The sequence below is a fragment of the Microtus pennsylvanicus genome, chromosome 4, assembly GCF_037038515.1.
Source record: "Microtus pennsylvanicus isolate mMicPen1 chromosome 4, mMicPen1.hap1, whole genome shotgun sequence".
NCBI lineage: Eukaryota > Metazoa > Chordata > Mammalia > Rodentia > Cricetidae > Microtus > Microtus pennsylvanicus.
The window spans coordinates 111,918,844-111,943,474 of record NC_134582.1 but is presented as its reverse complement, the minus strand read 5'-3'; the positions used below and the strand labels follow the sequence as shown (position 1 = coordinate 111,943,474).

At 39.8% G+C, this 24,631-nt stretch overlaps 1 long non-coding RNA gene across 4 annotated transcripts in view; it reads right to left on the bottom strand.

Annotated features, from left to right (window-relative positions):
* The window catches only part of LOC142848321 (uncharacterized), a 236,152-nt gene that overhangs the window by 33,361 nt on the left and 178,160 nt on the right, over window positions 1–24,631 (bottom strand). For 2 of the 4 annotated variants that reach the window (XR_012910399.1, XR_012910400.1), the window contains one exon: window positions 3,237–5,478. The exons of the other annotated variants lie outside the window; for them this stretch is intronic. This is a non-coding gene — a long non-coding RNA (uncharacterized LOC142848321). Of the gene's footprint in view, window positions 1–3,236; window positions 5,479–24,631 lie in introns of those variants that run through there. 4 annotated transcript variants of the gene reach the window in all.

The window sequence follows — 24,631 nt, the reverse complement described above, 5'->3', positions numbered from 1 at the left end:
CAATAACTGGTCCAGCAAAAGCAATGTACAGAGTCAATGCAATACTATTCAAAATACCCACAACATTCCTTGCAAAAATAGAAAAAAAACCCTATAATTAAAATGGAACCAGGAAAGACCCTGGATAGGCAAAGCAGTCCCGATCAAAAAGAAGTACTCTAGGAACTGCCACTCCAGACTTTAGGGCATATCACAGAGCCATAGTGATAGAAAAGAATGGTAGTGACTCAAAACAGACAGGCAAACCAATGGAATAAAATGAAAGACCCAAATATGAGCACTCCCAACTACAGCCACCAGATATTTGTACACTGTAAATAGAAATGATGAGGATTGAATAGCAGAATAAAACAGAGTCAAGGAAACAAATGATCCTATTTGGAGAAAAAAGGGCTAGGGATCAAGACAGAGAATTCCCCATTGAAGTCAATTCTATTTCTTCAATGGAGAATTCCCTGTTTAGATCCCTAGCCCTTTTTTGTCAAACTGGCAAGATGTTGGGAAAAGGGAACTTCATTCATTCTTAGGGGGATTGTTATCTGATATGCCACTCTGGAAATCAGTATAAAGAATATCTATAAAAATAAATCAACCATATAACCCATGCCCACTCATTGGCATTTGCCCACTAGACTAGATATCCTACTCAACAGACCCTTGCTTGGCAATGTTTAGTTTGAGGTTATTCACAATAGCCAGGAATTGGGAAGAAGAACCTTAATTGTCCTTCAACAGATGAATGGGGTGTGAAAATGTGGCATATATGCACAGTGGAATAATGTTCATCTGTAAAGAAAAATGAAACCTGAAGCAGAGAGGATCAACGAGCTGCAAGATTGAATTAGCACAGTAGGAGAAATTCCCCCATTAAAAAAAACACCCGAGACCAGAGAGCATCACTGATGACTTCTATCAAACACCCTGGTGCAGGACAATTTTATATTCTGTCAAATATATTTTAAATAAATGCTGATTGGCCAGTAGCCAGGCAGGAATATAGGAGGGAAAACCAGACAGGAAGTTGAGGTGGGGCAATGAGAACAGGAGTATTCTGGGAAAAAGGAAGCTCTTTCCACAGTCCTGCCCAGATCACAGAAGAAGCAGGATGTGATCTGCCCCACAGAAAAAGGTACTGAGCCATTACGGCTAACATAGATAAGAATAATGCGTTAATATACGTTATAAGAGCTAATACAAAGCCTGAGCTAATGGGCCAATCAGTTTATAATTAATACAGACTTTCTGCGTGATTATTTTGGGGCTAAGCTAGCAGGGCAGCCAGGGCAACAAGCAGGCCCTCATGTTACAGAATGGCGCCCAATGTGTGGATGACTGTATCCACATAAAGCCTGACAGAGCCTGGACTACACAGAAAATTTAAGGGCAGAATGAGTTATATAGCAAGGTTTTATCTAAAAAGCTAACGCACACACACACACACCCCAAAAATAAAGGTGCTGGGTAGAGCTAAGTGATGCCTAACATGTGCAAGCCATAAGAAGGAAACATCATTAAAAACAAAATAAACCAAACAAAGTAAAAAGTTGCACAGAGTATGCAACAGTTACTAACCTTCTGCATAGTTAAAGGAAACAGAGTAAAAGCAGAAAGAAGTGGAAAGTCCGCCTCTGATAAGGTGGTAAGGGTCAGGGGCAGAACTCAACAATGAAACCACAAGAAGCAGTCTGTTTTAAAGAGAGACACAACATCTCTGTTAAGGAGACATACAAACAGCAAATGGTTATATGAGAACAGTACTCAGTCTCACCAATCATCATGAAAATGGGTCAAAAACGCCCAGAAGACTTTACCTCAGTTAAAAAAAATCAAATGAAGGTTAATATTCAGGAGGATGCCTATATGTTTTTCTTTGGGTTCTCCTTCTTATTTAGCTTCTCTAGGATCACTAATTATAGGCTCAATGTCCTTTATTAATGGCTAGAAACCAAATATGAGTGAGTACATCCCATGTTCTTTTTGGGTCTGACTTACCTCACTCAGGATAGTGTTTTCTATTTCCATCCATTTGCATGCAAAATTCAAGAAGTTCTTGTTTTTTACTGCTGAGTAGTACTCTAATATGTATATATTCCATACTTTCTTCATCCATTCTTCCATTGAAGGGCATCTAGGTTGTTTCCAGGAATATTAACTTTCATCAGGCGATGAAAGGAGACAGAGACAGAGACCCACATTGGAGCACCGGACAGAAATCTCAAGGTCCAAATCAGGAGTAGAAGGAGAGAGAGCACGAGCAAGGAACTCAGGACTGTGAGGGGTACACCCACACACTGAGACAATGGGGATGTTCTATTGGGAACTCACCAAAGCCAGCTGGCCTGGGTCTAAAAAAGCCTGGGATAAAACCGGACTCGCTGAACATAGTGGACAATGAGGACTACTGAGAACTCAAGAACAATGGCAATGGGTTTTTGATCCTACTGCACGTACTGGCTTTGTGGGAGCCTAGGCAGTTTGGATGCTCACCTTACTAGACCTGGATGGAGGTGGGTGGTCCTTGGACTTCCCACAGGGCAGGGAACCCTGATTGCTCTTTGGGCTGACGAGGGAGGGGGACTTGATTGGGGGGGGAGGGAAATGGGAGGCGGTGGCGGGGAAGAGACAGAAATCTTTAATAAATAAAAAATCAAATGGTGAAGATGTGGGAAAAAAGGAACTCTTATACAGTGTTGGTGTAAATATAAATTAATACAGGCATTGTTGAAAATTGAATGAAAATTCCTCAAAACCTCCCAAGTAATTCTGCCCAGCAACCTCACTACTTGATCTATATCCAAAAGAAATATCGAGGCATTTGAACTCCCATGTTGACTGCAGCCCTATTCCCAATAGCCATGACAGATAAAACAAATATTTATTAACTAATAGATAAATAGAGAAAGTGTGCTACATTACGCACAGCTGGACACTATTCAGCCGTAAAAAGAAAGAAGCCATGTCATTTGCGGTAACATTTACAAAACTGAAGGGTGTCATGCCAAATGAAATAGGCAAGGGCCAGAGAGACATGCGTCACATCATCTCACTAAGTATTTACAATATAAAGAAGATGAAAGTTGTGAAGTGGGTACCAGAGGGTGGGAGGGGTATGGGGTGTAAAAGGAAGAGGGGGTCTAAAGAGCAAGCAGAACATCATAGTTCCATAGAAGAGATCAAGGGTTCAATGGCAGTGTGTGTGTGTGTGTGTGTGTGTAATGTATACAGTCTTTGACTGCATTTGTTTATTTATTTATTTGTTTATTATGTATACAGTCTTCTGCCTGCATGTACACCTGCAGGCCAGAAGAGGGCACCAGATCTCATTACAGATGGTTGTGAGCCACCATATGGTTGCAGGGAGTTCAACTCTGGACCTCTGGAAGAACAATCCGTGTTCTTAACCTCTGAGCCATCTCTCCACCCTGGTAGGGTCTCTTAACTCTTTCTTCATAACTCTTTTTTGTTTGAGGAATTATTATGCGGTGCTCAGGTAGCCAAGTCCATAAGCTAGGTATGCAAATCAGTTACTGATAACAAATCACGGAGAAATTAGCTTTAAGACAGCTATTTTGCAATATATATACTTTAACCATTTTTAAAAGTAGAAACAAATCTTTACATTCAGGAGGTGGATATTCCTTGTTTATTTTCACTTAAAGAACTGAATAGGCTAGATACTTGATGTTCCTAGACATAGGGCACCTCTAGTGTTTGTCAGAGTCAACACTGTTTTATTTGATTTTATAATTGTCAGTGCTGAGAATGCTAAATTTGTAAGTATATACTACAAAATAATATCAATATATTTACGGCTATTTCACAAATTATTGAAAGATAGGACTAAGCCAAAATTAATTTAATAATTTCTTAAAAGAAGCTTACCCAAAGGTTTTAAAAACCAAACATTCTAACACACTATACCCTACAGATATCCTGACCAGAGTCTGTAAAACGCAATCATGTTTCTGCAAGAACAGAGAATGTATGTGCAGTAAAAATCCAAGTGAATTACAGCACCCACTTGTCTGGGATCTGAGCTGAGTGCTCCAGGGACTGGTACTCCAGGGTGGACAATGAAGGGGGTGTGTGGTGGTGTGAGCTCAGAGCTAAAGCTATAGGAAAGTCACAAGATGCGGCACTGGGAACACCACCATCCACACCCTGAGTTTGTTACACATTGATTTTGAGTTAATTTTTTTGTCATTTCATGCTCAAAACCTACTCTTCCTAAAACTTTTTAAATCTGCATTTAGCCATAGGATGCTGTAGGACGCCAAGATCACACTCTGAGAAGCTGAGCTCCACGGGACTGTAGGGTGATGGAGACATCAATAGTGCACTTATTTCCTGGCAGCATTAGAGGGGAGATTTAGAATATTTTCGTGGCAAAGAAATTATAACTATTTGAGGAGCTAGAGGTTTACCTTGGCCTGACTACTACGTGTAGGAACATTGCAAAGAACCCCATACACGTTCAACTTTTATGTGCCAATTAAAAATTAAACGAATTAAAAAGAAAGCTCTGACAATTCAATTCTTCGAGATCTTTTCCAGGCTCACCAGCGTTAGCATTTCCTTTCTTGAATTCTATACCATTACTATGCATTGTAATCATCTGCTTACAGCTCCGTTTCCTCGGGGAGTCCTTAGGAGCTTTTGGAGGGCAAGAAAGAATGTCTCTGTCCATCAAATATTCAGATCATTGCCTGTCAAAAGTAGTCATGAAATACATCTTTGGATGTATTTTCAATGACAAAGAGAACTCATTATGTTTTCTAACGAATCTTTTTCTCCTTTGAAAGCTTTTTTTCTGGACCACCCTTCACTGACAGTTGGAACTCTTTGATTTGGTATTGTTCATTTTTTTCCCTCCCTCTCTCCCAGAAGGCTGCACACATCCTGCAGAAAGGGGCAGGCAACTCCGTTCTGGCCTCTCGTGCTCTGGGCTTCTTGACAAGCTTTTGAAAATGACAGGGTTCGGCAAATTCTCAGGGTGTTCAGCAACGGCACTTACTCCGCTGCAGTTTGAAGCCAACATGGGAAAGACAATCTGTCTGTTTTTGGTTGGTTAACACTTAACTCGTCAAAAATATGTTTTGTAACACATAGTCCATGTCCAAGAGGTCTTGCAAGATTTCCAAAGCTTTTCCCACACTCTTTTTCTTCTCACCCTCGAAAAAAGAAACAGTGTTTTGCCAAAAACAAATTATTCCACTTCTCAAAAAAGGACTTGTGTTGCTCGGGAATCTTCAAGCCGCAAGGGTTCACTTCAGGCCTGATCTTGGCCAATACTGCCCGCGATGCTGCACGTATCCTGTTAGCCTCCCGCCCCAGTGCCAGGCAGAGCTGCACCACGCTTCCCAGCCTTGAGTCACTGCAGACTCCATAAGCCACTGGGCGAAAGCCTGGGTGTGGACAGTGTTGCCTGGCAACCACTGAGGTCAGCTGCTCTTTTGGCAATGGGGCAGACAAAGATTCCTTAAAAAAAAAAAAAGTGTAATTAGGATTTTGTTGGACATCACTACAATTTTATTTTTTGTTTTCTGAGGAAGGGAGGAACAGAATTCTCAAATTCAGAACCCTGTGGCACGGAAGACCTGAGACAGAACTCTTGTTTAAGACATGGCTTTAAATCGTATGGTAGGAAGGAGACAAAAAGAGAGGTAAAAATCATGCCTAAGGAACTTAGGAAAAGTAGCTGTACGAGTTTGCAGTGAGTATGATTGGTAGAAAGAACCAGTTCATGAATATTTTAACTACTGCAAACAGGCTGTCGAAAGCTTCATTTTCTCATTGACGCTACGAGGAAAGAACCTTTGCCGGAACATTTTAAAAGCCTCCTTATATCCCATCTTTGCTTCTTCAGAGTCACAGGACTTTCTCTGGATCAAAACGTTTGTCATTCTGGTCTACGGCAGAACCCTTTAGTGGCTCCCACTTCATAAATACTGCCCTGACTTTGAGATCCATTCCACACAGTCGCGCTCCGCCCCTACCAATCCAAGAGAAGAAAGCCACTAATACACAGTGTATTAAAAAATTGAGTTAGTGTTATTAAGGAAAGAACACAAAATTAATTTAAAAAACTGGCCACTAAAAATGCCAGTGTACATGGAAAACCTGCCTTTCAGAGTCCTCTCTTTAAAGACCCAGTCAGGGTGAGAGCAATAAATTCTTTTTGCTCAGAAGGAGCTTTCTCTTTCACACTGAACGTGTTCTTTGCTTATTAATACCAACTCAGCTGCTACTGGAGGTTTTCCGCTACTAAAAGTCAGTAAACCAATATGCTCTGGGCCTGGAAATATTTATATCACTAGATTCTGGCTAGCCTTGATAAAATGTTGAAAGGATAATAGCAGAAAATTGAAGCCAGAATTAGTGAATTCCCCTAAAAGAATATGTGTATCTTTCTCTTTCTGCGATGCCCACATCCTGACTAGTTAGTAAGCTTGCGTGAACCACAGTCTTCTCATCTGCAGAGTGGAGACAATGACTGTTTTCTCTCTGAATCGCGAGCATGACTAAGGGGACTGTGGAATGGGTGTTTTGTCTCAGTTACATGCCATGTGGGAAGGAGAGGGGTGGCTTTGGGATTGTCCCTTGGTGTGGAGACGGTATAGGATAATGAGCCGCTACACGTGTTGGGATACAGCAGCATCGCTGGCCTCCTCAAGCTCACTTCTCTCAGGTCTCTATGGATCCCGAGCATAATATAAGTGAGAGACTGCCCCAGAAGCAGGCCTCCTCTGGAGCCAGTGCCATCCTACTGTTCCTGGTCACATACATCCTTCCTCTCCACCTCCCCTCTTTCCCACCGCCTGAAACATAGAAGTGCGGCTTTCATTTTTCGACAGTTTCTCTGACAGTGACTCATGAAAACAGCATGCAGACTGCGCTCACTACTCTCCGTTATACTTTGCCTAAGCTGATGGAGAAAGTAACCATTTTAACTCTCTGGACAAGGAGAAGCACGTCATGAAAACTAATTTAACTTAGAAGGAAGGCATTTTCCTGCATTACCTCCTTGAAAGATCCAGGAGAAGAAGCGAGAGAGAGGACGGTTCTGGGGGGTGGGGTGGGGGTGTGGGAGTGTGGATGGGGGGGTTAGGGGTGGGGGTGGGGCTCGCAGGTACCTTGCGCACTTTTTGCCAGACACCGTGGAAGTCCCTGCTATACACTTACTTTACAATAAGTAAAGATGTTTCGAGGTCAAATCAAGTCACTTTCTCAGTGCTATTTGGCTAATTTTTAAAAACCATACTACTCAATGCCTGTTTCTCTAGCAGCATTCAGCCCTCCAAGAAGGGATGCTGTGTGAACTAACAGACACCGAGACTCAACACTGGAGAAATGCCCCACACCATCTTTTTCCTTCTCCCGATGAAGACAGGGGTCTTACATCTCCACTCCTGCGGTTATCAGGCTCATCTTGGCAATTATCAGCACACAGTGATTAATGTTCTGATAACATAAGACCGAAAGTTCAGGGTGGCTGAGACGTCTGGACGCTTACACTGTGGCAAAACAGAATTCCATGAGAAGGCTGATAGTGGCTCTGGGAAAACAAGAGTGTGCACAGCCAAGAAGGAAAGGAAGGGTGTTGAGTTTCAGGGGTGCAGGGATCACCACTACACTTTTTTTTTTACACAATTTGAGAAATGGTTCACTGAGCAAGAGCGCTTGGTATGCAAGTGTGAGACCTGAATTTAGATACCTGCCCCACATAAAAGCCAGAATAATGATGGCACTTACACCTATACATCCAGCGTTGAAGAGTGGAGACAGGAGGATTGCTGGGGCTTTCTGGCAGCCACCATAGCCCAAGACAAAGGAAACAGGTATACAGATATATTATTTATGTGGGAGTCCCCTCTGTGTGCTATGGTTACCATTAATGAATAAAGAAACTGCTTTGGACCGATAGCAAGGAAGAACTTAGGTAGGCAGGGAAAACTGGGAGAAAGAAGAGCAGAGTCAGGGAGCCGCTGTGGAGCCGCCAGAGTCAGACATGTTGAATCTTTGCCAGTAAGCCACTGCCATGTGGTGATATACAGATTAATAGAAATGGGTTAAATTGATATAAGAATTAGCCAATAAGAAGCTAGAGCTAGCCCGGCGGTGGTGGCGCACGCCTTTAATCCCGGGACTTGGGAGGCAGAGGCAGGCGGATCTCTGTGAGTTCGAGGCCAGCCTGGTCTACAAGAGCTAGTTCCAGGACAGGAACCAAAAAAGCTACGGAGAAACCCTGTCTCGAAAAAATCCACAAAAAAGAAAAAGAAAAAAGAAAAAAGAAGCTAGAGCTAATGGGCCAAGCAGTGTTTTAATTAATACAGTTTCTGTGTAATTATTTTGGGGCTAAGCTAGCCTGGCATCCGGGAACCAACAAGCGGCCTGCTGCTACATATTATTCTCCTTTTGTATTTGCATGTATACATATGCACATACCACATACATGCCTGCATCATATGCATACATATACCACATACATATAGTTCCATATAGTACAAATACATATACATACATATGTAATACACTATACACACATCACACATGCATACACCATACACATGTATATACCATATAGTACCTATATCATACAGGTAAATATACTCCATACATGCCCAGATCATATACATGCATACATCACATATGCATACAGCATACACGTGCATATACTATCACATGAGTACACCACACATATGCACACACACACGCAATTTCTTAGAACCCAATCCTATAATATACTTAATGATAAAAATAAATGCCAAATTGATGTTTGAGAAACACAGAAAGCTTCACTTCTTTGCTAAATAAATGTTAGCAAAAGTATGTTACCTGAAATTTTCCAAACATAATTAGAGTACTGAACACTACTTTTCATCTCTCAGAGTTGCTGTCATGGAGAATTCATTCTGGGAATCACAGACCTATTCTCGTGTCCACACATCGCAAGACTAACTACAACTGCTGTAAGCTAAGTAGCTTGTTGAGAGAGAGAGAGAGAGAGAGAGAGAGAGAGAGAGAGAGAGAGAGAGAGAGACCTTAGAGATAACTACTGACATCTGTAAAGTCCACTTAGTTTATGGAGTAGCCTTGCCACTTCATAGTTAAAAAGCATATGTGTACTTTCCCATGTAATAGGGTGCAATACTGTGCATCTAACTGCAATTTATTCACCCAAGCATCACACTCACACAGAGACTTGAGGAAAAGAGTCTGTAGCAAAAGATTTAAAAAGCTTTTGGTCAAGAATCAAAGCTCGTTCCTACATTTATCTGGAAGTCAAGATAATTATCTAAATGAGCTTGTTTGTTCCCTCAGTCTATCATATACATATATATATATATGTGCACTTGATATATATATGTGTATGTATGTATATTATTTTTGTAATCACCTATATATCTCGGCATTATATAAGTTATATAATGCCATATTTGTGGCCTTGTGATATAATGTTTAGAGACAATTAGCCTGGTGTTTGAGGGACCATGTGAAGGACTTTGTATGCATCTCCTCAATTCTAAAGACTTGGTATCATCACTTACTATTTATTTATTTAACTATTTGTTTATTTATACTGAGCTAAGATTTTATATAGCCCAGGCTAGTGTTGAATTTCTTATGTACTTTGGGATGAGCTTGAACTTCAGATTTTCTGGTTCCTTCTGGTTCCTTATGTACTGTGGGATGATCTCAAACTTCGGATCCTTCTGGTTCCTTCTGGTTCCTTCTGGTTCCTTCTGGTTCTCCCTCTTAAGTGCTATGATCACCAAGTCATGCCTTGTGTGGGACTGTAGATCAAGGGATCAGTGTCTATGCTCAAGTACCAATCTACCAATGGGGCTGCATCTCAGGCCTCTATCAAGTCATACAAAGTTGAAGAAGTTGGAGCTCAGAGAGGTGCGAAACTGACCAGAGTCATTGAGCTCAAGGAGCTATGGTGCTGAGCCTCTGCCACATCCCTGGATGAATTAGAAGTTTATAATCTGAACCACTATGTTTTCATAATATTTAGGAAGTGGTGCGGATTTAGAAGATCCCACACTGACATCTCGGAGTGTTCCAAATCAGCATCCCCTTTTAGGAAAAGCAAGTGACTCAATGGCTAAGGAATTCATACTAAGGCAGTGACAACATGTTGAGCAAGACTCCAGCCTGATATTTATTCTACAGCCCTCTCTAAATCATGGAGCCTTCAGAAAAAGGCAAGACTTTGTATGGTCAACTCTGAGAAAGATTACAGAGACCTGAGTCACATCATAAGGTCAGGTCTGACTGTACTTGCTTGCTCATCACTGGCCAGTTGAGTCAGACCTGAGAAGACAGCAGGGGATGTCAAACCCACCAGCCCATATACTTGGCAAGGTACTCTTTACCCTTTCTTGTCTTGGTGATCTCTCATGGATTGCTGTGGGAAAACACTCAGTTCCCCAAGTTTCACTGACTACAGAGGCAAGGGTGTCTGAAGTGCCTCTAGTTAAAAACCATAATTGAGGATGTCAGAGATCTTGGAGCAATTTGTAAAAGGGAAATTGTCTCAGAATATTGGAGGGTGATCTTGCTTTCCATGTTTAGAATTTATTAGCTTTAAAATAGAATTTATCAATCACTCTTATACAATTATAGGTAGAAATGTGCAGTTAGTTTTTAAAGAAAACCAATGTAAAAGCAATAAAAGATTTCATTTTATTACAATACTCAAGTCACTCAAAAGCTAGAAGCACAACTTTTTGCTCTTTCTTTCTTTCTTTCTTTCTTTCTTTCTTTCTTTCTTTCTTTCTTTCTTTCTTTCTTTCGAAAGGGTTTCTCTGTAGCTTTGGAGCCTGTCCTAGGACTAGCTCTTGTAGACCAGGCTGGCCTCAAACTCATAGAGATCTGCCTGTCTCTGCCTCCCGAGTGCTGGGATTAAAGGTGTGCAACCCCAGTGCCCGCCGTTTTTGCTCTTTCTACTCTTCACAAGAGACTGAAATGTATCAGGAATGGTGGTAGAAGGTTTTTCATATTTTATTTATTCATTAGGTCGACATTGGGTACCTAATTTATGTCAGGAGAATTCAATGTTCTAAAAAACAGGCCTTCTGAAAGCTTCTATACTACCAGTGTGGCAGGTAATGAAACAATAAACAGATTGTGATTAAATCATGAAAAGACAAAGCATCCCAATTATTATTCAAACAATCAGTAGCTGAGAACTGATGACCTGCAGTGACCATTTTGATGGGGTGCTAAAAAAAAATTCTCAAGAATAGGGGCCATGTCAACTTGAGACTCTAATGATAAGAGCTATAATTGGAAAGACTATGGGGGAAATAATTCATAGATGATAAAAACAGATCAGAGAGACCCAATAACTGCAACTCATACAGTTAGTTCATGAAGGACTTGGACTTGGACTTCATTCTTAACTCCAGTCTTGGACCTGAAATCCAAAGCCAGTGTTGTTTCTGTCAACCCTCTGCTTCACAGGGACACATGGGAGACACGGATAACTCACTACACTGCCTTTGTAACTCAACATCTAAGTTGCATAATGTAGATAATCACTTTATAAGTCAATGCTCATGTTAATGTTTATAAGTATGTGTGTAGTGTGCATTCTTTTTCATGCATGCTTCTTGCACATGTGTGGGAACATTTGGGAGGGGGCCTGAGAATGACATCATGTGACTTCTCAATCACTCTCTACCTTTTGTATTGAGGTTGGGACTTGCGATGAAGCACACGCTCACCATTTAGGCTAGTCTAGCTCGTCTGTTTGCTCTGAGAATTCTCTGTCTCCCAGTCTCACTGGAATGTCAGTGAAGCTATAACCACTTGGCTTTACATGGCCTCTAGTCCTTGAAAGTACTTTAGGAACAAAGGAAACTGTAGTTTGAGCTTTTGAACAATGTGTATGTAAAAGAAACACATATACTTGATTTCGAGTTAAACCTAATGATGTTTGGTCAAAGAAATCCATACCCAAACAAATCTAACAATTTCACCCACCTCCCCATTTCTGTCCCTTCCTCCCTCTCCCTTTTTCCAAGGAGTAAGAGCACCTCTTATAACAGCTCATGATGTCCTTAATTCCTAGAATTTAAAATTTCTCGATTTTACTCTGCTATTAGCGTGCTGGATGATTCTAAGCACTTGAACATCTTGTAGAAAATAATAATTTTACTCAGGAAGCTTTACTGGTTGAGTAATGCCATTACTACAGCTGGTAAGTGAATGATTAAGAAATCTTGTTTGAGAAGTACGGGGAGAATTCTTTTTAGAATGGATTGGATGAAAACCCATGAAATTATGAAATTTACCCAGAGATGGATGGAGGTAGAAGCAATCATTCTGAGTAATATAAATTCAGATCCAAAGATAAATGTCACATATCTTTAGATATGTGTGTATAGTTTAGAATACCCATAGAAGCCAGGAAATTCGTAAGAAGACATGGGGTGTCTTTCAAGGGAGAAGAGATAGAATACATGGTATACAGGGTTAAAGGGGGAATAGTGAAACAGGATTGAGGTAGGAAAAATATATACGTATTCATATATATGAATTACTTTAAAATAGTATTTTTTTACTAATAGTTTGAGAATTTAACAGTTTAATTTGATTACATTTACCCTGAAATTTTTTCTATGTCCACCCTTGACCCCCTACTCATAGAACCTTGAGGGTGAGGAGTGGCGTTTTCTTCTTGTTCTTGCTCATCTTCCTTTTCCTCTTCTTCCTCCTCTTTTTTTCTTTCTTTTTCTTTCCTTCCTCATCCTCACCCTTCCCCTCTTCTCCTCTTGCTGCCCTTCTCCTGCTCCCCCTTCCTTATTTTTTTTTTTCGCCCTTCAATTCCAGTTTTGTTGCCAACTACTCTTGGGAGTGGGATCTGTTCTGGAGAGTGGTCAACTACAAGGGATGGCATTATTAAAGAAATCCCAGCCCCCTCCAAACAATTATCAAATGCCAATAACGTCTCAGTTAGTGATGGGGTTTCATGCCCACCTCCCACCTCTAAGGTGGAGTATTGTATGCTTTGAGCTCTCTCAGGTGCTATGCACACTGCCGTAATCATTGTGAGGTCATTTGCACAACTTCCCTGATCTATACAGAAACCAGGATGATTTTAAGTCATCTTCCACCTCTGGTTCCTAAATTTTCTTTGACCCCTCTTCTGTGAAATTCTCTAAGCCTTGGGGAGAGGGGTATGACATGTATGTTTAATTTAGAGCTGAATACTCTGCTTATATTTCTTATATTTTGAACATTGATCATTTGGAAAGCTCTATGTTAATTGTTATCAATTGCAAAAAGAAGCTTTTCTCATGAGTGTTGACAAATGCACTGTCCCATGGATATAGCAGCAAGTTATTAAGAGATCATTTTAATACTGTGCCCAGCAGAATAGTAGTGGCAGGTTCTCCCTTAGAATCCATGACCTATCTAGCCAAATGGTCTTGGCTCCACTAACAGTAGCAGAAATGGATTCCATCTCATGGATCAGGTCTTCAGACCAGCCAGAAAGTAGATGGTTACTTCCATAACACATGTGCAAGCATTGTTCTGGTGTGAATATCTTTTTTCATGACAGTCGTTATTTTAGCTCGCAAGACTTGTAGCTTGATTAGACTTCCATGTAGTTTTTCCCTGAAGCACTTTAGACATCACCATCCAGCGCTATGAAAACTAGCCAGTAGGAATCAGGCTTCTATATGAGTACCACCTTAATTTCTATGTTCTATGGCTTAAGTTGGTATCTTGAGGCTTACCATTACTGGAGAGTAATCAAACGTATTTGTGACAACCTGTAATACTTGTAGGTCTATGGGATTCCATTGTCCAACAATTCACAGAGATATTAGAATTTGTATTTGTTAGCACTTAATGTCTAGTCTCTCCTTAGTAGGGTACCTCCACTAATATTCTTTTTATATATGTACATATATATGTTTTAAGAAGCTTCTCCAGTTAAAGGTTTTTATATCATTTAAGAAAGATATTTAGTACCACTTATCCCTCCCTGTAGTCCAACTTTTAGCCTGCCCTCCCATTTCCCACCCCAATTATTCTTTCCTGTCCCATGATTTGCCTCTAACACTATATTTCATTGTATTCTGTCTTTTCTCCCTTGAATGCCACCACCACGTCCCATTACTAATTTCCTGACTTCCATGGTATTCCAAAGGAAGCACACATATCTAGAGAGTCAAAAGTAACATTTGTAAGTGAGGGAAAGCATGTGTCATTAGTCTTTCTGGGTCTGAGTTATATTACTCTGAATGACTGTTTCTACATCTGTCCATTTACCTGCAAATTTTATTTTCCTTAGCAGCTGACTAATTTCCAATGTGTAAATGCACCGCCTTTTCATTGCTCATCCAACGTTAGATGATCATCTTGACTGTTTCCTTTTCCTGGCTATTGTGACTAGAGCAGCATTGAACATGGATGAGCAAGTGTCTCTGTAGTGAAATACAGCGTACTTTGAATGTGTGACCAATGGGGGTGTAACAGGATCTAGTGGTAGATCTAGTTTCAACTTTTTAAGGAACGTCTATACTCATTTCCACAGTGGCCTCACCCATTCACCCTCCCACTAGCAATAAATGTTCTCCTTTCTTCACATCCACACCAGCACAGATAATATTTCTTGTTTTGATATTTGGCATTCTGACTAGGGCATGAAATCTCAAAGCAGTTTTAATTTGCATTTCCCTAATAGATAAGGAAGTCAAACATTCAGGAAATTATTTTTCATCCATTTGTATTTCATCTTTTGAGAACTACCTGTTAAGTTCTATCCCCTATTTTTAAATTAGGATTTTTCTTAATATTTAGTTGTTTTGAGTTCTTTGCATACTTTAGATATGGATATTCTGTCAGTGTATAATTGGTAAACATTTTCCCATTTTGTAGGTTGTTTCTTTGTTCAAATGGTGATGTCCTCTGTTGTATTACAGGGACATTAAAGTTCAGGATGTCTCTCCCATTTGTCTACTGTTGGTCTTACTGTCGGGTTCTGCTGAGGTCCTTTCAGAGAGCCCCTTCTTGTGCCTATCAGTTCAGATATATTCCTAACTTTTTTCTACATTAGAATCAGAGTATCCAATCTATTCTCAAGGCCTTGATCCTCATAGAGTTGACTTTTCTGTAGAGTGAGAAGTAAGAATTAAGGTTCACCCTTTTTCGTGGAACTATATGTTTTGACCAGCACCCATTTGTTGAAGATGTGTCTTTTCTCCCCTGTGTACTTTTGCCTCTTTGTCAAAAATCAGGTGGCCATATGTATGTGGACTAATATCTGGGTCCTCAATTGTATTTCATTGATCCATTTGTCTGTCTATATATTTTTTAAATACTATAGCTCTGAGCATAACTTAAAACCAAGGATGGTGACCTTTCGGATGCTCTGTGTGTGTTTGTATATGTGCGTGCATGTACACGTGTATGTTTCTGAATGAAATTAAAGATTGTTTTTCATTTTCTCTGAGGAGTTGGATTAGAATTTTGATGGGGATTATGCTAAATTTGTAGACTGCTTTTGGTAGGATGGCCAATTTTACAATATTAATCCTATTTGTCTGTAAACATGGTAGATTTTTCCAATTTCTGGTATCTTCAATTTTTTTATCGATGTCTTAGTTTTTTTTATTATACAAGTCTTCCATTTTCTTAGTTAGATTTATTCCAAGATATATTTTTTGAGATTTTATTTTTATGTTATGAATATATGTTTGTGCACAGTTTTGCAGTGCCTATGGCGGCTAAAAGAAAGAATTAGATGCCCTGACTCTGGAGTTACAGATCGTTGTGAGCCAACATGTTGGTGTTGGGAATTGAATCTAGAGCCTCTGGAAGAGCACCAAATGCTCTTACCTACGAGCTATCTCTCCACCCCAACATACATTTCTGAGGCTCTAATGAACAGGATTTTTCCTGTTTCTTTATTAGTACTTTACCACTTGTATATGGCAAAGATACTGATTTTTGTCAGTTAACATTGTATCCTAATATTTGTTGAAATATTTATCAGTTGTAGGTGTTTTTCTGCTGAACTCTTTAGGAGGTTTTATATATAGAATATTTTCATCCGCAAATAATAATAATGACTTCTTTTCATAATTGCATTTCCTTTATCTCCTTTGTCTTATTGTAGGTAAGGTATCAAGCACTGAATTGAACATGAAATGAGAAAGTAGACATTTTTATCTTACTCTTCTTCAATGTCTTAGGTTTTATTATACAAGTCTTTAGCTGCAGGAGACATATCTCAACATGATAAATGCAATAAACACAATGTGAAATGGGGATTAGTTTATAATTTTGTTTTTGTGTTAAATCTTTTTCTGGTTTTGGTATCAGGATAATACGGACTTCATAAAAATTTGGGAAGTATTCCTTCCTTTTACCTTTTATGAAACAATTTTGGGAGTATTAGTGTTTCCTTTTTAGGAAGTCACTGGCCTCCATGGGCACTGCCCATAAGTGGAAAACTTAGACAGGTTTCAGTTAGCATGTTATTAGTTGTGGGCTTAAGTATGTTGCATTTATTATTCAGAGATATAGGTCCTATACCTCTAGACTCTGCAGGACTTTTGTTATGAAAGGATGCTGAATTTTCCAAGGTGTTTTCTGAATCCAACAAGATGATCAGGTGGTTTCTATATTTAAATTTATTTATGTGTTTGAATGCATTTATTGATTTAAGTATGTTAAATTGGATCTGTATTGGTGTGATAAAGCTGATTTGTTTGTGATAGATTATCTTTTTGATGTATTCTTTAATTTGGAATAGAAATGTTTTTATTGAGAATTTTTGCATTTTGTTCATTAGAGAGATTGGCTGTTAATTTGGTTGTTGTTGGATCTTTGTCTGGTTTTGGTATCAGGGTTATATAAACTTCATTAAAAATGTACATATTCCTTCCCTTTACATTTCATGAAATAATTTGAGGATTTTTGGTGTTTTATGTTTTATATTTGATTTTGTTAATCTGACCAAATTAATGGCTAAAGGGCTGTTTTTTTTTTCAAAGAACCAACTATGTCTCATTGATTCCTTTTAGTGTTCTTTTGAATTTTTGGGGAGATTAACTCATTTTTTTTTTAAATTTTTTATTGATAAAAGGAGGATAAAGAAAAGAAAAAAAAACAAATTTCCACCTCCTCCCACCAGCCTCCCCTTTCCCTCCCCCTCCTCCCACTCTTCTCCCCCTCCTCCCACTCTTCTCCCCCTCCTTCCACCCCTCTCCCCTTCCCCCCACTCCTCTCCCCCTCCCTTTCCAGTCCAAAGAGCTGTCAGGGTTCCCTGCCCTGTGGTAAGTCCTAGGTCCTCCCCCCTCCATCCATATCTAGGAAGGTGAACATCCAGACTGGCTAGGCTCCCACCAAGCCAGCACATTGCGTAGGATCAATGTGTATATGTGAACCTGTGTGAGTTTAAGTGAACCACTTATGTGTAATACCCACCGAGGCCAGAAGAGGGCAATATATCCTGTGAACCATAGTTAAAGATGGTTGTGAACAGTCATGTAGGTGAAAGGAACTGAACCTGGGTCATCTCCAAAAACACCAAGTGTTCTTAACTGCTGAGCCATCTCTCCAGTCCTTCATGTGTATGTCTTCAGTTTCACCCATCTTTTTTTTTTAATCTTTTCTGTTTAATTTTGGGAGATATTGTATATTCTTGTTTTTCCAAGACTTTCGGATGCAATACTAACCTACTGATTTGAATTCTCTCTAGTTTTTTTTCTTTTCTTTCTTTCTTTTTTTTCTTATGTAGGCAGTTGGTGCCACAAACTTTCCAACTAGGACTGATTTCTTTGTGTCCCACAGATCTTGGTATGTTGATTTTGTTTTTCATTAAATTTGGGGGAGTTTTAATTTTCTTCTTGATTTCTTCCTTGAAAGATTTTCATTAGATAGTTCATTATTAATTTTCCATGAGTCTGTGTATGTTCTGTGATTCCTATTTCTGTTGATATCCAGACTTATTCCATTGTTCTGACTAGCCTCGCCATGAGATCTGCAAAATATCCTCCCTAAGATCCATAGTCTCTTTGTCTGTTATCTACTTTACACCTCAAAGGCCGTTTCATTTGTCATTTTAGATCCTCAGTGCATATGGTGTGACTCATTGTCACTCGCCACTCATTGCCGCCGCTTCAGAATGACTCTTTCTCTACAGATTTATTTCCCATAAACTCAAACATTTTTAGATGCTTTGTCAGGAGGTGCTAGTCTGTGTTTTTCCAAATCTGATCCAGTTGTTACATTTTCCTTGCGTGTCTTCCCACAAACGATTACAAACATTCCCTGTGGAAGACTTCCTGGCAAGGTTTGTGATAAGCCATATTAGTCAGGAAACCCAAGTGACAGAAATCTCACTCCAACTCAACCAAGCCTGAAAGGACTTTCTTGGCTCACATAACCAAGACATACAGGCGTACAGCTTGAGGCACATGGTGGGACAGGCATCTCGACACAGCAGCAGCTCTGTCCCTCTAGATGGAGGACTTTTCTAAGGACTTCATTCTCTCCTAATGCCAAGGAGCTTTTGAGTCTACGTGGGAGATATGACGAACACCTTTATTGCTATGTAATTTGTCCTAGTTAGGATTCCTATTACTGTGAAAAACAGCATGGCCAGTAGTAGCTTGGGAAAGAAAGGGTTTATTTCAGCTTGTATTTCCATATCACAGGCTACCATTGAGTCCATGGCTTACTTAGCTTGCTTTTTTTTTTTGTTTTCTTCACAGTTTGTTTGTCTTCACAATATGGCCACAGTGAGCAAAATCTTCTCTGTCTGTTCTATAGCGGTAACTAGCTTAACTGGCTAACTGCTATATTGGCTTTAGGCAGTCCAACCTTGATTGTTGGAGATGCTGGAGCCTGGATTCTGCTTATGCCTAAGAAATAACTAAATAGTGATAAACTATGGTAACAAAGCAGCCTCTCCCAGCTTGAGCCTTGCAAAGCTATGCGCTATAGAGCCCAGCACTTTAGCCCTTAAATTAATTTTTAATTATGATTTAACTTCACCCTCCACTTAATGTGCCTTTACTAATATTTGTTGGTTTGTCAATTTGAGATGTTTTTCCACCAACTAATTGTTCCCATTATTATATATTTACATGATTCCCGTTTTTCCTATGTGTTAAAAAGCCATCTTTGCTAACATGATGATGACTGGTAGTCGATTGTTTTAAAAAAGTGGAGTAAAACAAGTGATATTAAAATTTACATGGGAGGCACCACCACCATCTCCATACCCACAGGGCCTGAACTGCCTTTGCCTGGTGAGTACTCTGGCACCACCTCTAGACCTAAACTGGTTTTGCCTGGTAAGTCCTTCCTCCCAACTCCCGTCTTTTCAACTGTCATATCCATCGCCATTAGTCTAGCTCCAGCCTGCAGTTCTGCTTTCCACGGCGAGTCCCTCACCCCCACTGCCATTGACTCCCTCCTCCATCACACCTACAGGCCTGGCTCCAGACCATGGCTCCTGTGCCAGCCTTGCCCAGCCTGGGTTCAATCAAGTAGACTGTGTGGGTACTGAGAGTCACACCTGGGTCCTCTGACCATAGAAAAATGGTGAAGAAGTAAATAGGAAAAAAGAAGCCAGTTACATACTAGCTCTACTCAGCATAGCTCTGGTCATACAGTTCCTGTCCTGGCCCAATCAGGAGAAGGCTAGACTCTCACATCAGACACTCTATCAATGAAAGATGTCCACATTGCCCAAGTCATAAAATCAAAAACACTATGAAAATCCAGGATAGTATGTCTCCCATCAAACTAAATAGTCCAACAGAAGAGTTTTCTATTGAGAATTACTTAGATGAACCCCAGAACACAAAATTTCAAAGAACAATATAAACTTTATCAAAGAGTTCAAAGATGTTAAAGAATACATAAAGAAACATATCATTGAACTTTGAGAGGTTAACAATAAATGCCCAAGTGACATAAAAATAAAATTATATCAAAGAATGAAATGATAAAGGCAATTCAGGATCTGAAAAGAAAATTCAGGGATACAATAGAAATATTGAAGAAAAGTCAAGCTAACATTTAGACGGGATTGAAAAACTCAATAACCCAACTAGAAACCTCAAGGGAAACCTTTTAAGTAGACTGGATCAAACAGAAGATAAGATATCAAGACTTGAAGACAAAATAGAGGGATTAGACCACACAAGCAAAGAAAATGAAAAAATATAAAAGCACGAGGAAAGGAACATACAGGACCTGTGAGATACCATGTGAAGAGCAAATCTTTGAATTATAGGCATACATAAATAAATAAGGAGAAAACCCCCAGGTCTATGTTATAGACCAGATCTTTAATGAGACCATAGAGAAAAACTCCCAAACAAAGAAAGAACATATCCATACAGATACAACTGTCAGGTGCTGGCAATCTAGACATCTTCAGGGGGGCAATGGGGGCATGCATCTTGAGGAGAACCCACTCCCACCAACTTTACTAAACCAGCATAATTCCTGAGTATGGGAATACTTATCCTTACAGAGAGGTGGAGCTCTCACTCCTCATCAATGCTTCTTTCTGAAGAAGATAGAAATCATTGCAGAAAGCCATAGCCAGTTCAAATGCAGAGAACAATTGAGTGTGGAAATGCCCAGCCCCAGTGAATACATCTATAAGGTAACTCCTGCACCTAAAGGTCAGAGAACACTGTCTAAGACAAGGAGAAAATACATTAAGAGTTTGAGGACCAGGAAAAGGGAGCAGAAAGATTGTAAGAACAGGAGAATCGGGAAGTCTGCCTTGAGATTGTGTCTCCTAGAAATTGCAATGAAGTTTCACCCAGGATACCTCAGCAGGACTGGAAAAAGTATAGCACCAATAGACATGCTGATGAGGAAATCCTGTGGGACTCCACCCAAAACAATGAACTATAGACAGCCCAGGAATACTGTGAGAGGGAGAATTAGTTATCCCTTCATTGACTAGTCAATACCAAGTGGTCAGCCCTGAAAAAAATTTATATATGTATGCATAAAAGTATATATTACATAAACATATATTTTACATATAAATATAGATGTAAAAATTATATATTTTAACATAAATTTTATTATGTATTACATATAAGTTTATATATTTAAAATGTCCATATATTGATTTGGAACATTGGATATAAACATATGTAATAAGAAGAACTAGATAGAAAGAGGCCATGAATTTGTGAGGATGGTGTAGGAGGGGTTGGAGAAAAGAGAAAGGGAGAATAATATTATCATATTTTAATTAAAGAAATAAAAAATTATGCATAAATCTCCTAGTTATTGTATCTTAACATAAAGCATAGGATCTATTAAAGTTGGAGCAGAAAAATTCTTGGAGTCCCTTAAGGGTCAAATGCAAAATGTATCTTCAGTGATGAGTTCTCAGATCTTTCTTCCAGAGGTCTAAGTGTTACTCCCAGTCTCACTCCTTCTTCCCAATGATGTAAGGGGATCTCCTGCCTCCACTTTCTCTCTTTCTCTCTCTCTCTCTCTCTCTCTCTCTCTCTCTCTCTCTCTCTCTCTCTCTCTCTGTTCATCCTTCCTCCTAATAGGCAGCTTCTGCCTCTCTCTCCTCTCTTTTCCTCTTTCTTCTCTTTTATCCTCCCTTCTCTCTCCCATTCTCCCTCTTCCATAACTTACACTGTTCCCAATACCTTCTAAATAAACTCCATACCCAAGCTCTCTCTGCATGGTGTATCTATCTGTCTCTCACCTGCCAGGGGTTCCTCAAGGCCTCAGGACACCCCCACCATGAATGATAACAGGAATGAAGGGATTTCTAAGGGTCAGGACCCCTGATTGACTGACAATTTGTCTAGGCCTATCTTGGTAAAAGGGAATGGGTGTGTGTTGGGCTAAGGAACATCTGGTGATTCTATCCACAATGGCTGGAAAGTTAGGTATTTCCTTTGGAATGTTAGTTATTTTTCCCTTGGATGCTGACTGGTTGATTCCTGCGTGGTGACTGGGTGGTCTCAGTTTGTGGTATATCCTGGAGACAGATGTTACCATAGTTAACCTAGGAAACTCAGACCTGCTTTCTTGTTGGTCTCTATTGAGTCTGTCATGGCAGCAGTGTAGCCAAGCTGCCCTGGGTCAATTTTCCCTGGGCCCTACAATCACAGCAATGGAAAACAAACCGGGACAATAGTCCTATCATTAAGTTCCATTATTGTCAGAAAAACTGTAGTATTGAACAACAGCCAGAAGAGATTCCTGACTGTTCATTCATTCATAGCATCTCTGGGATTGGGTTGGCCGTTGACTTGGTATTTTATGATCATAGAGAAGAGGTTAAATATTTTTGTGTATTGAAGATTAAAATAATTTGTGTTTAAGAGAAGTAATCACAAGTTTTATAATTTATAGCTATATTAGCTGCTATAAGCATTGTATCAACGCATTAATTTATTATGCTGTTGTAATAATGACCTTACATATGTTAATATATTGTTATTCAACTGTTCCTTTATATGATTTAACATTTTACTGCCCCCTGTCATCCATATTTTAGGGCAAATGTTTTACCTCTGACATTCCCCACAGGCTCGCTTTGACCACCCATCTCGGTATGAGAGAAAACAGTAATGAACAGTAAGGGAAGAAGTTTACTTAATATGTTGGAAGGAAGAACAAATAAAGAGGTCCAATGACCCCAAGATCATCTTCAAGATACTAGAATGTGATTAAGATTTATGTAGAGAAGAATTGGGGAGAGAGAGAAAACGAGAAGTCATTACAATTAAACACTCTGGTCAAGGTATGGTCTAGATGACCATTGTCTCAGTCCTGATTCTAAAAATTGTCCTAGAGTTGTTATTGATATCTCTCCTTGAGATAATCAAGGAGATTATGGTTCCTGTAAGATGATTATTTTCATTCAGGTTCTCATATTTGTGAATAATTGCTCTCATTCAGGTTAAGCCTGCTCTGCAGGTTCAATTGTTGTTTGGGGGTTATCTTTATTAGGATTTCTAATGGTGTGACAAAACACCATGACCTCAAGACAAGTTGGGGGAGGGAAGGGTTTATTTGACTTAAACTTCCACATTACTGTTCATTATTGAAAGGTGTTAAGGACGGGAACTCAAATAGAACTGGAACTTGGAGGCAGGATGGTGTGGGACAATTCTGTATTACCATCTGTGGGAACTGGGAAGAACAGAAACCCCAACAAGCAGGTCTCATGTTACAAATGGCACCCACATGAAAAACTGCATCCACATAAAACCTGAGAGATGTAAGATGATATCTTAAAGTTGTCTTGATTTGCATTTCCCTGATCGCTAAGGAAGTTGAGCATGACCTTAAGTGTCTTTTGGCCATTTGAATTTCTTCTGTCTAGAAGTCTCTGTTCAGTTCAGTGCCCCATTTTTTAATTGGATTAATTATCACTTTAAAGTCTAGTTTCTTGAGTTCTTTATATATTTTGGAGATCAGACTTTTGTCTGTTGCAGGTTTGGTGAAGATCTTCTCCCAGTCAGTGGGTTGCCTTTTTGTCTTAGTGACAGTGTCCTTTGCTTTACAAAAGCTTCTCAGTTTCAGGAGGTCCTATTTATTCAATGTTGTCCTTAATGTCTGTGCTGCTGGGGATATACATAGGAAGTGATCTCCTGTGCCCATATGTTGTAGACTACTTCCCACTTTCTCTTCTATCAGGTTCATTGTGTTCAGCCTGATATTGAGGTCTTTAATCCATTTGGACTTGAGTTTTGTGCATGGCGATAGATATGGATCTATTTTCATTCTTCTACAGGTTGACATCCAGTTCTGCCAGCACCATTTGTTGAAGATGCTTTCTTTCTTCCATTGTATACTTTTAGCTCCTTTATCAAAAATCAGGTGTTCATAGGTCTGTGGGTTAAAATCCGGGTCTTCTACTCTATTCCATTGATCAACTTCTCTGTTTTTATGCCAATACAAAGCTGTTTTCAATACTGAAGCTCTGTAATAGAGTTTGAAGTCAGGGATGGTAATGCCTCCAGAAGTTCCTTTATTGTATAAGATTGTTTTGGCTATCCTGGGTTTTTTGACCTTAGAACCTTCTTCTGGCGATGGATCGATATAGAGACAGAGACTCAAATAGGAACACTGGACTGAGCTCTTAAGATCCAAATGAGGAGCAGAAGGAGGGAGAACATGAGCAAGGAAGTCAGGACAACGAGGGGTGCACCCACCCACTGTGACAGTGGAACTGATCTATTGGGAGCTCACCAAGGCCAGCTGGACTGGGACTGAATAAGCATGGGATGAAACCGAACTTTCTGAACATGGCGGACAATGAAGGCTGATGAGAAGCCAAGGACAATAGCACTAGGTTTCGATCCTAATACATGAACTGGCTTTGTGGGAGCCTAGCCTGTTTGGATGCTCACCCTCCTGGACCTGGATAGAAGTGGGAGGACCTTGGACTTCCCACAGGGCAGGGAATCTGAACTGCTCTTCATTCTCAAGAGGGAGGAGTAATGGAGTGGGGGGGAGGGGGAGACGGGGAGGGGAGTGGAGGAAGGGGGCAATGTGTGGGAGGAGGGGGAGGGAAATGGGAAATGGGGAGGAGGCCGAAATTTTTTTCAACAACTAAAAAAAAAAATAAAAAAACCTGAGAGAGCTTGGGAAA